Raw genomic sequence first — 12743 nt, 5'->3', positions numbered from 1 at the left:
TATGCTGCTTTTCTAGTAACCTTCTCAAGATAAAAATTGAGTAGCCTTGACTGTTTACAGAAAGAAAAACGTTTGTCATTTTTTAATGTTATTACGGTATTTGTAATAACTGTACAGTAAAAAGTATCACTATTAAGGGGAGCTCTGTAATGTGTAAGAGGGATCAAAAATATCAGCTTACATATGCAAAAGTAGCCTTCATTTCAGTAGGAAAGTAGAGTATTTTCTAGTAATAATAAAAGATGCCCTAGATCCCAAATCCCCAAATACTTGACTAGGTAACTTAGCCACTGCTACTCCACGTGTGTGTGTGTGCATATGTGACAGAGAGAGACAGAGAGAGAGAGAGAGAGAGAGAGAGAGATCCTCCCCCTGTCCACAGGAACTAGACTGAATCATATAAAAAAAGAAAACCCCGAAACTCATTTATCCCGGCCCTTTGATAATTGCCTACCTTGTAGTACAGGAAGGCAGGTATGGCTTCTTGCCTTCATTCCCATGAACCTATCCAGATCAAAAAGCTAAGTTCCAAAATCTAAGTTATCTTCAACTTGGATATTGTTCCAAACTCGTTGTTTCAAATCAGGGCATGAGACAGAGTGATCCCAAACAGCAATACAAAGGCTCATTGAAGACAGAACTTACACCTCTCCTACTCCCCGAACATCTTATTTTCATCATCCATTAAGCTGTATCCTTCAACTTCATTGTTTCCATTGTGCTATATACAAGTTTATTTCCCTTGAAGCGGAAATAAAATTAGAGAACTCTTGAGTTATCTTTCAAGTCTATGGTATGAAAATAACAAGGTGCTCATCAACTAATGCGATAATATGTTATGCTACAATAAAACTTCCTGCCTTTAAGATTAGAGTCTGGGCTTAAATTATTAGTATCAAGACTATATTGAAACAGAAATCTAATTATAAAACCATAGTCAAAAACTATTAAACATAATCAAAATCAGGTGTATTTGTCTATATCAAAAATAAACAAAATCAGGTGTATTTGTCTATATCACCTAATTCCTATCATTGTGACATACTCAACTTTTATGTATATTTGTAGATATCATAGAAGGTTATACTCTGTATATTATGTTGACATTATAGAATACGTACTTTTTTCATTTTGCTGCAGATTGACATCTCAATTTTATGAAGAAAACAATAACTTTTATTCCTCATAATTAAGAGAGGGGAAATACCTTCTGTTCTACTCTTTCCAATCATAACAAAGCACTTCAGTCATAGCACATATAAAAAAATCCCAAGAGGAAAACACAAGTATCATAGCATCAAAAGAAGATACGTGCTGATATGGGGTTAATATTTCCCAAATGCTTTATTTTAAGGACACCTAAGAAAAATTCCTAAAATTTTGTCAATGTGTGGATGTTTCTCCAATTATAAAAATAGCAATAATACTTAAAATTGTTTTCTTGTATTGTACTTCCATTGTGACTTGCATGCCAGGAATCATAATTCAATGGTGAATCTATCCCTGCTTCAGTCAACAAGGATATTAAATAGTATTTTCCAGTAAAAGATATGGACGTTCAAGCATTTGTTCAATGGTTGATCAAGCCCAGTTAAAGTTTTTTCTTTTCTGGACAAAAATCAAACAGAATAATGCCATTTCAATTCTCTATAGCACAGTAGAACAAAGAGGAGCTCAAAAGAATATCAAGTAAAATGTTGTAATGTCATGTAAATACTTCTATTTCCAGATAACTAGAAACTGGGAGCTGACCATACTTGAAAAATATAAAACAGACCACATTACATAGCATTTTCATTGGCTATATATATTTGTTTAAGATAACTATATTGAGAATGCTACATTGTTCTCTTTCTATACTAGGAGTTTGAAAATTCTTACTTAATGCTTTTGCGGTTGGCAAGAAGTCCTCTTCAGAGAGTTTCAGAGTTAGATATTTTAATCAATGTTGCCCTATATGCCTGCTCTCAAGATTCTAGCACTCCACACAAAAATGATATTTTAATAACATTTTTCTTTAAGTGCTAAATATTTTGCATTTGTCTATGCTCTATTTGACGGTACTATTAAAATTTACTAAACATTCACTTCCCTACCAGTTTTAACTTCCTCTCTCAACACTCCAATTTTACTAAGGACATTGTTTCATAGACCCTTCCCTCCATTCTGGGCCCAGCAGCTTCAGACCCAGCCAAATTAACAAGTGTCATCCATACAGAGCTTGTCACTGCTATGCTCCAAAACTTGAAATCTATTGCTACAGATGTACTTTGCCTCCTAGAGCATCTAAGATGGCAACTATCCCATTAAAATAATAAACAATGTTAATAAAGAAAGCCTAACAAGCTTCACTTTCTTCCTAAAAAAAATGAATGCATTCCAAAGTGACATTGCTTCATCAGTGGGCAAAAGCAATTCTAAGTATAGTGACTGGATGTCCAGTCAAAAGGAGAACAAGATTTTTGTTCTTCAAGGAGTTTAGAGAACAAATATTTCCCTGTGATCTCCATCATGTAGGACTACTGTACAGTTCATTTATTCATTTAAATATATATGTCGAGTCTTTATTATGTGGCAGGCACTGTTACAGGCACTGAGGCTAAAGAAATAATATTTCTTCTCCCTCAGTAGTTTACAATCTAACAGTAATTAATATCTACATACTGGAACACCTCTGCTTAAGAAATCTCCTTGGGCATCTCATGCATTTTAAAATATTAAAACTAGAAGAAATCATAAACATCATCTAATCTATCCCCTTCACTTTATAGATGAGAAAACTGAAATTCAGAAAAGATAGTTAAATTAACTACCTTCACAAGTCCAAACTAGATCCCAAGTGTTCCAATTCCTAGTCTAGGGAACTAAACCATAATATTCCTCTTAGGTCACAAATATCTCAGAGACATTAAAAAAAAAATAAGAAAGAAAGAAAGAAAAGAAAAGAAAAGAAAAGAAACATCTGGGCTGGGCATGGTGGCTCAAGCCTGTAATCCCAGCACTTCGGGAAGCCGAGGCAGGTGGATCACCTGAGGTCAGGAGTTCAAGGCCAGCCTGGCCAACATGGCAAAACCCTGTCTCTATTAAAAATACAAAAATTAGCCGGGCGTGGTGGCAAGGGCCTGTAATCCCAGCTTGGGCAGGACAATCTCTTGAGCTTGGGAGACGGAGGTTGCAGTGAGCTGAGATCATGCCACTACACCCCATCCTGGGCAACAGAGCAAGACTCTGTCTCAAAAAAAAACCCAAAAATACATGTGCCTTTCTTGGGGTTATTCCCACTACAGGGAATATGACTTGGCACTGAAATAGACTTTTGAAGTGAGACAAAATAAGGTTGGAAATAATTTTACTAAGGATCCAGGCATTGAGCAATGGCATCCAGCCAGTAACCATAGTCCTGTAGCATTGTCATCTGTCACCTTTCTTCACATGTTGACTAGAGAGAGGAGTTGGCAGCACATTGCACATAGACCCTAATTTCATACAGCTAATGGTTTGCAACTAAGCTACACAGATTGTGAAACAATGGCAAAAAATATATGAAATTTTATAAGAAGAAATGCTCTAAAAACAGATATTGTCAGAGACTACTTTTAAAAAGCTATATAGAGCCACCTAGTGACAGAAATTTGTGTTAATGGAATTACAGTTGGTCATAAACAGAAAGCAAGTTCACAGGCTAGGTCAGGAACAGAGGATAGTTTTGTGTGTATATAAGGTCCTAATTGTGAAGGAGACACAAATCATCTGTCAACGTCTTCATTTTTATATTATTTGTATTTTGCATTTACTGTCAACAGAAAGTTTACATATGCCTTCTGAAATAGCTAAAATTTTTCAAATTTAATAGCTCTTCATCACAGTGTACAAGTTAGAGATAACTGGATTCCATTTCTAAATTCTTATGTTTCACCCAACCAAATTAGGCTCAAAAAGTCAATTTCTTTACATTGGAAAATATCTGTCAATATTTTCAAACAATAGAACGTGCTTTTTTTTCCCCTTATGAACTTTAAGAGGCTTTTATCCATGAGACACATTTTAGCAACAAAGCTACATTTCAAAGGAAACTAAGGCAGCAGAGAATTGTTGCTCCAAATAAACTCTTTGTATTTTCATATAAGAGAGAAATAATAATTGTATGTATTTTCTTAAAGGAATTATATAAACACATACCTAATTAGAACATCTCAGAAATATTGTGATTGTTAGGACAAATCCTGAGTCAGAATCACATCAGCTTTTGTTAAACCCTTAAAACTCTTTTTTCATCTGAGAGTTGATTTATCGTTAATTAATCCTGAAATCTTTCAGAATGATGGATGTTTTATAATGATGAATAAATACTAAAGATTGGTATAAATATCAACTTACACTGTTACATAACTGAATCTTCTATGATGTAAACACTCAATGAAAAAGTATTAAAATTGTTAATGAAGTTATAGAGAAGAAAGTGAACACTAATTCAAAATAGTTTATTTTAACTTTATATGGTCTTTGCTTGACCAAAAATAAACTTGAAAATATATTTTGCTTTATTTCTTAATGCTGCAAATCATTATTTAAAATACTGGAGGCTTGCACCCTTTGCTGAGTGAGCCTTTGCCCTATGAGGGAAAGGGCACTGAGAAAAAAAGCAGATGCAGAATCCCTTGATTCATATCTATGACCTATGGTAACACAATAAATCATACAATATTTCTGATGAATGAGATTTTATTGTATCATATTGAGATATCAGCACACGATTAACCTCGAATTCTTTTTTCTAAGCAGTTCTATTACATGCAGCCATAAATCAATTAAATAATACTTGCAATAAGATAGAAGTCTATGCAACTGAAATCCTGGGCATAACATTTTTAAACTTTTAATAAGAAGAAATAGAATCAGATAACATAACACAAATGTGTTTTTTAATGATGTGGATAATCCTACCAAAAAAAATAGCAAAGTTAAGACAGTTCTGATGTGTAATTATAGACAGTATGACAATGGGAAATGTAATATGACTATGGAAAAATCAAGGAGGGAGAAAGTCTAATGGAAACCTAGAGTTATAGATATAGGCTTGATTAAATATCTGTGGCATATGTCCAACCAAGTAAGTGATGTGCATATCAACAGGGTCCTCAGGCAGTCACTATAGCTACAAATCCAAAAATGCCCATGCCCACCAGTGTGTGTTGTGCCCATCAAAAACAAATAATAACTTACTGTGGATAAGGCTATTTTAATGATGTCACCATTGAACACAAAGGAGAATAGGATAAAGATAGCTGTCATTACGGAACGTCTACTGTGTATTTGACGCTAGACTAGGAGCTTTACGTATTCCATTTCAGTTAACAGTTACAGACTCCTTAAGCTGGTATTAATTGTTATATTTAATAAGAGAAGAAACTGAGACTCTGAGAAGTGTTCTGAATTATTTGACTGCCTCAAGAGCCATTTTTTTCTCTGTATTTAGTGAGCTACATAGTAAATACAAGTATGCCTTATATATCACTATTATAAAACCAAAATTTTATTCTAATTCTGTTTACCTAACAATAAAGGTACTCCATTTTTTTGAGATCAGAAAATGCTTTAAAACAGGTAAACTAAAAATGTTCACTCCTTTTTCTTAAGAATGTAAAGCAAGAACAAACTCCAATTTTAAAAGATAAAATCATTTTTTTAAAATCCAAGACAATAAAATATTTTAACATAAAATATATTTTTTGAAATTCAATATATTCAAAGATGCAGTTTTACTATTCATCTTTACAACATGGTCAATAATTTTTTATTTATGGAAGAGATGTGTTCTCATTGTATTTTCTAAATATGAGCAATATATAGAAACTTAAAAAATTTTAGTGGCTTAGTTTCAAAGCCGACATTAACATTCAAACATAAGAGACCATAAGGATCAATTCCAAGTCTTTTCAAAATACAGATTCCTGAGTCCTACTACTCAGAGACCCTGGCTCAATGGTTCTAAAGTGGAGCCTAGAAATTTACATTTTGACTCATACTCTTCCCTCCACTACTCCAAGAGATACTGGTGCACACAGTCCACAAACTATATAGGAAACATTCCTATTATTACCACTTCAAATTTTTTATTGATTTTCATGAAATTTCATGTCTTGTCTTCAAAGTAGTTATATATTTGTTTATTTATTTTGTTCTTGTTGTTGTATGTATATCTTTTTTCATGACAGATCTTATCAGAATTTTTACCTGATCATAAATGCAAGAAAAAAATGGTCATTTTGTGGAGTTGATTCTTAAAAGATTCTCAAAATATCATAGTTATTATGTAAGAAAATCTATGACTTATGTTTTTGGAATTTCAAGAGTCAAATATGATTTCAAAACATCAATAACATCTACTGTGATTGTTATAAGGGTCTTCATTTCATGTAATACATTTAAAATTTTACATATGTGAAAAATCACTTGTACCAAGACATTCCTATCATTGTATAAATGAGCAAAGAGATGCACAGATACAAATAAGCATAACTTAGCACTGGACATCAAGTGGCAGCAGGACCAGATCTCCCAATACACCACCCAGTGCTGTTACCAGGACACTGCTGTCACCCCCCATGTGAGCATTCACCCACAAACCTGAAACTTAAGTGAATACTGCACAAGGTTCTTCCCTGTGCCATTCATAGCATAATAAAATGATGAAAACACTGGACTCTTTTCCTCTGGTCTAAAATCCGAACTAATGGCAAAGAAAAAATATGAACTAATTGAAATGATCCTTTGTTAAACTAAGATCCAGAAAAAAAAAGGCATTTAAATCTTTGTTGTAGATCATAACAGAAGATTTAAGTTAAAGATGTATTCCAGGAACCTCCTCCTGTGGAATGGCAGCCAAAAGAAAGAATCCATTTTGCAAAAACTCAAGGCTATTTAAGTGGTTATTTTTCACCTCAACTCAGAACTAGCAACTGGGTTGTATTAGGTTGATGCAGTTTTTGCCATTACTTTCAATAGCAAAAAAAACACAATTACTTTTGCATCAACCTAATATATGGCCTGGTTTCTTTAATGCAACATAGTTATGTTGCCAGTTGATTTTTACTTCTTCATCTCCCACACCAAATTATTCCTTCTACTTGATGCCATCAAAAATATTCTTCTATTATATATACTATGTTTTCTTTATCCATTCATATGTTGATAGACACAGGTTGATTACATATCTTGGCTATTGGGAACTAATTCTGCAATGAACACAAGGGAGCAGATATCACTTCAAATATTGATTTCAATTTTTTAAAGTATATACCAGATGATCTCATTTATGTAGGGAATCTTAGAAAAGCAAAATTCATAGAAGTAGAGAGTAGAATAATGGTTACCAGAGGCTGGGGTGTCAGGGAAAGAATAAGGAGTTGTTGGTCAAAAGGAACAAAATTCAAGATAGGCAGAAAAAATACGTCTTGAGGTCTATTGCACAGTAGGATGGCCACAGTCAATAAAAATGTATTGTAGATTTTAAAATAACTAAGATCATAAATTTCAAATGTCTCACCATCAAAAATTGTAAATAAGCAAGGTGATGAACATGTTAAATATTTTGATTTACTTATTCCACATCGTATACATATATCAAACCGTATTTTATTCCATTAATATATACAATTATGATTTGTCAATTAAAAACAGTATTTAAAAATAGCCTTCTAAAATACAAACCATACTTCATTCTACTTTTTTCCATCTTTGAAGGATCATGAGAATAAACCCAATCAACACAGAGAATATACAGGAGTAGGTCTTGAATGCAGTATCTACATATCTATTCCACTATTTTTTTTAATTTGTATACTTTTAGAAACTCCATCTACAAGAAAGGAGCCAAGTGACAGTTTCCAATGGAGGGAACATTCTCATGAAGGTACTGTAAGTCTAAGTCTGTCCACTTCATTTCTTGTTCTTTGACAGATTCTGTGTGCTACCACTGTCTTGTTCAAGAAGTTCATCCAGTGGTCTTGCAGCATCTAATAAGGCAGCTTGTCTTCTTTCCAAGCATCATCAATCAAATCTAAGATCCTTTCATCTCTCTGAACTTCACCATCCATTTTACTGCAACTTTGATCGTGTCAAATCATCACCTGGCCCACCGCAGCAGACACTTCCCACTATTTTATTAGTTGCAATACAATTCTACTGTGTTACAAAAATAATGCCAGTGATCATGTTTCTAATATCTAGCAGATCACAGCAATAATTTATTATTTACTAGACTCTATATAGCATCATATTGTCAACTTGTCACATTTTCAACTTCCATTTTACAATGAGTAATAAACTCAATTATATCCCTAGCCATTTCTTAGTAGCAGTGCACCTGCAGCTACAATCCCTTATAAGACACCTATGATAAATTCTTCCCTTACTCTCCTTTCCCACCAACCCCATTTCCAACTGACTCATTGAGTTCTGCTCATTTTGCCTTTCCCTGGTCAAGCCATCAAGTTAACTCTTTCATGCTTTTCTGGGCTGCTTATCCTTTTCCTACTGCCAACAGCAGGTTTTTTTGTTTGTTGCTGATAGCCTTTCGGCTTTTATTCCTCATGAGATTAATGTTAGAGAATTCCTTAATGGTTTTCATGGAAAATAGCTCTTACTTAGAGACATACACACCATGCTTTTTACAATTTTCTGGAGACCCACAAGTGAATCTTGTAAAAGGGCCATATCACTGAATGAGCTATAGAAATTAGGAGTCAAAATTGACAAATGGGATCTAACTAAACTAAAGAGCTTCTGCACAGCAAAATAAACTATCATCAGAGTGAACAGGTATTTGTCCCTACAGAATGGGATGAATATTTTGCAATCTATCCATCTGACAAAGGGCTAACATCCAGAATCTACAAAGACCTTAAACAAATTTACGAGAAAAAACAAACAACCCCATCAAAGAGTCGATAAAGGATATGAACAGATATTTCTCAAAAGAAGACATTTATGTGGCAAACAAACATTTGAAAACAAGCTCATCATCACTGGTCATTAGAGAAATGCAAATCAAAACCACAATGAGAAAAGATCTCATGCCAGTTAGAATGATGATCATTCAAAAGTCAGGAAATAACAGATGTTGGAGAGGATGTGGAAAAATAGGAACACTTCTGGTGGGAGTGTAAATTAGTTCACCATTGTGGAAAACAGTGTGGTGATTCCTCAAGGATCTAGAACTAGAAATATTACACAGCAATCTCATTACTGGATATATACCCAAAGGATTATAAATCATTCTAAAGACACATGCACACGTATGTTTATTGCAACACTCTTCACAGTAGCTAAGACTTGGAACCAACCCAAATGACAGAATGAATAAAGAAAATGTGGCACATATATACCATGGAGTACTATGCAGCCATAAAAAAGGATGAGTTCATGTCCTTTGCAGGTACATGGATGAAGCTAGAAACCATCATTCTCAGCAAACTGACACAGGAACAGAAAATCAAACACTGCATGTTCTCACTTATAAGTGGGGTTTGAACAATGAGAACACATAGACACAGGGAGCGGAACATCACACACTGGGGCTGAGGGGGTGGAGGGCAAGGGGAGGAATAGCATTAGGAGAAATACCTAATTTAGATGATGGGTTGATAGGTGCAGCAAACCACCATGGCACATGTATACCTATATTAACAAACCTGCACATTCTACACATATATCCCAGAACTTAGAATAGAAAATTTTAAAAATAATAGAAAATTTAGGCCGGGCGCGGTGGCTCAAGCCTGTAATCCCAGCACTTTGGGAGGCCGAGGTGGGTGGATCACGAGGTCAAGAGATCGAGACCATCCTGGTCAACATGGTGAAACCCCGTCTCTGCTAAAAATACAAAAAATTAGCTGGGCATGGTGGCGCGTGCCTGTAATTCCAGCTACTCAGGAGGCTGAGGCAGAAGAATTGCCTGAACCCAGGAGGCGGAGGTTGCGGTGAGCCGAGATCGCGCCATTGCACTCCAGCCTGGGTAACAAGAGTGAAACTCCGTCCCAAAAAAAAACAATAAATAAATAAATAAATAAATAAAAATAATAGAAAATTTTAAAAAAAGAAATTAGGAGTTATCTTTATTCTAAAAAGGTAAAGCTCTTGAAAATATTTCTTAAATTTTTATAATACAATAGGATATTAAAGTTGTAAAATTAATATTTATATATTTTGACAGCCAAAAGTATGTATGAAAATATATCTGAGGCTATAAAACAATTAAATATTACATAACAAAAATGCTAAATTCAATACACTATGATTGTTCATATGTAACCTCAAAAGGTACTTGGAAATGTCTGGATATTTATATGTAATACTAATTAAATATTTACATAATAAATAATTTTTTAATTTTTTAAAAAATATTTGGCCTCACCAATACCATCACTTCAGACTATTTTTATTTCATAGCTATGTTTTGTGCAAATCAAAAGTAAAATCAGATCAAGGGACTTTTGGACAGAGACTATGGTGTTGATCTAAAAAGCAACTGCAGCAAAGGTTCAGGATACAAAATGTATGTACAAAAATCAGTAACATTTCTATACACCAACAAAATTTAAGCTAAGAGCCAAATAAAGAACACAATCTCATTCACAATGGCTGCAAAATAAATAAATAAATAAAATACCAAGGAATATGGCTAAGCAGGAAGGAGAAAGAATTAAATTTCAAGAATTTACAATGAAAATTTCAAGACACTGCATAAATAAAACAGAAATGGCACAAATGGCAATACATCTCATGGTCAGGAATTGGAAGAATCAATATTGTTAAAATGGCCATACTACCCAAAGTTATTTATACAATCAATGCTATTTCTATCAAGCAACCAATGACATTATTCACAGAATTCGAAAAAAAAATTGTTTTAATCATATGGAACCAAATATCCCAAATAGCCCAAGCAATCTTAAGCAAAAGAACAGAGCCGGAGGTATCACATTACCTGACTTCAAACTATACTATACTATACTACAGTAACCAAAACAACATGGTACTGGTATCAAAACAGACACATAGACCAATGGAACAGAATAGAGAGTGCAGAAATAATGCAGTACACCAACAACCATTCAATCTTTGATGAAGTCAACAAAAACAAGCAATGGAGAAAGGATTCCCTATTCAATAAATGGTGCTGGGATAACTGGCTAACCATATGCAGAAGACTAAAACTTGACCTTTATCTTATACTACATAAAAAAATCAACTCAAGATGGATTAAAGACTTAAATCTGAAACCAAAAACTATAAAAGCCCTAGAAGAAAACCATTCTGGACATAGTAACAGGCAAAAATTTCATGACAACCACTCCAAAAGCAATTGTGACAAAAACAAAATTTGACAAATGGAACCCAATTAAACTAAAGAGCTTCTGTACCACAAAAGAAACTATCAACAGAGTAAGCAGACAAGCTGCAAAATGGGAGAAACTATTTGCAAATACGCATCTGACAAAGGTCTAATACCCAGAATTGATAAAGAACTTAAACAAATTTACAAGCAAAAACAAGCAATCCCATCTAAAAGTGGGCAAAGGACATGAACAGACACTTTTCATAAGAAGAGAAACAGATGAACAACAGCACATGAAACAATGCTCAACATCACTAATCATTAGAGAAATGCAAATCAAAACCACAATTAGATACCAACTCATACCAGTCAGAATAACTGTTAATAAAAAGACAAAAATTAACAAAGGCTGGCAAGATTGTAGAGAAAAGGGAAAGCTTAAACACTGCTGGTGGGAATGTAAATTAGTTCAGCGATTGTGGAAAGCAGTTTGGCAATTTGTGGAAGAACTTAAAACAAATTACCTTTCAACCCAGCAATCCCATTATTGAGTATATACCCAAAGGAAGATAAACCATTCTACCATAAAGACACATGCACACATATGTTTATGCCAGCACTATTCACAATAGCAAAGATATGAAATCAACCTAAATATCCATCACTAGTAGATTGGATAAAGAAAATATATTATATATACACCATGGAATACTATGCAGCTATAAAAATGAACAAGATCATATCCTTTGCAGCAACATGGATGGAGCTGTAGGCCATTATCCTAAGCAAACAGGCACAGAGACAGAAAAATACTGCATATTCTAATTTATAAGTGGGAGCTAAACACAAGAGAACAACAGACACTGGGCCTACTTGAGGGTGGAGGGTGGAAGAAGGGTGAAAATTGAAAAAAACTACCTATCCAGTACTATCCTTACTTATTGGATGATGAAATAATCTACATACCAAAACCATGTTACACAATTTACCTGCATAATAAATATGCATATAAACCCTGAACCTAAAATAAAATTAAACCCTGAATATACATCCAACAAAAATAGATTAGAATGTCCAGATTCAGATATGAAAGAATTTAGTGATAGGATTGGGGTGCCAGACAAACATGAGTTTAACCTTTCCCTCAAATTTTCTAACTGTTTGAACTGATGACATTCACTTGTATCAGTAAAATACTGATTCAAGTACCACTATTAAATGATAACAGAATTGAAGGCACTGTTTAAGAGGTACCAATATCAAAGCTTTCACATACTAGGAGTTGAAATAAATAGCAGTGTTTTTCCACCTTGAAGCTATTTTCTCTTTTCAATTTTCATACAATATCCTACAATAAAGCAAGAGATTCTTGAAGATCATGTTCATCTTAAGCTAAGTCACATCT

General features: G+C 33.9%; 1 pseudogene; it reads right to left on the bottom strand.

The window, feature by feature from the left end:
• Positions 1–7858: 7858 nt before the first annotated feature.
• On the bottom strand, positions 7859–8096 carry LOC108291765 (annotated as a pseudogene).
• Positions 8097–12743: the final 4647 nt, after the last annotated feature.

This window comes from Cebus imitator, unplaced genomic scaffold, assembly GCF_001604975.1.
Source record: "Cebus imitator isolate Cc_AM_T3 unplaced genomic scaffold, Cebus_imitator-1.0 Scaffold465, whole genome shotgun sequence".
Lineage (NCBI taxonomy): Eukaryota > Metazoa > Chordata > Mammalia > Primates > Cebidae > Cebus > Cebus imitator.
Note: the sequence above shows the minus strand (reverse complement) of the source record. Positions and strands in the feature narration are given on the sequence as shown.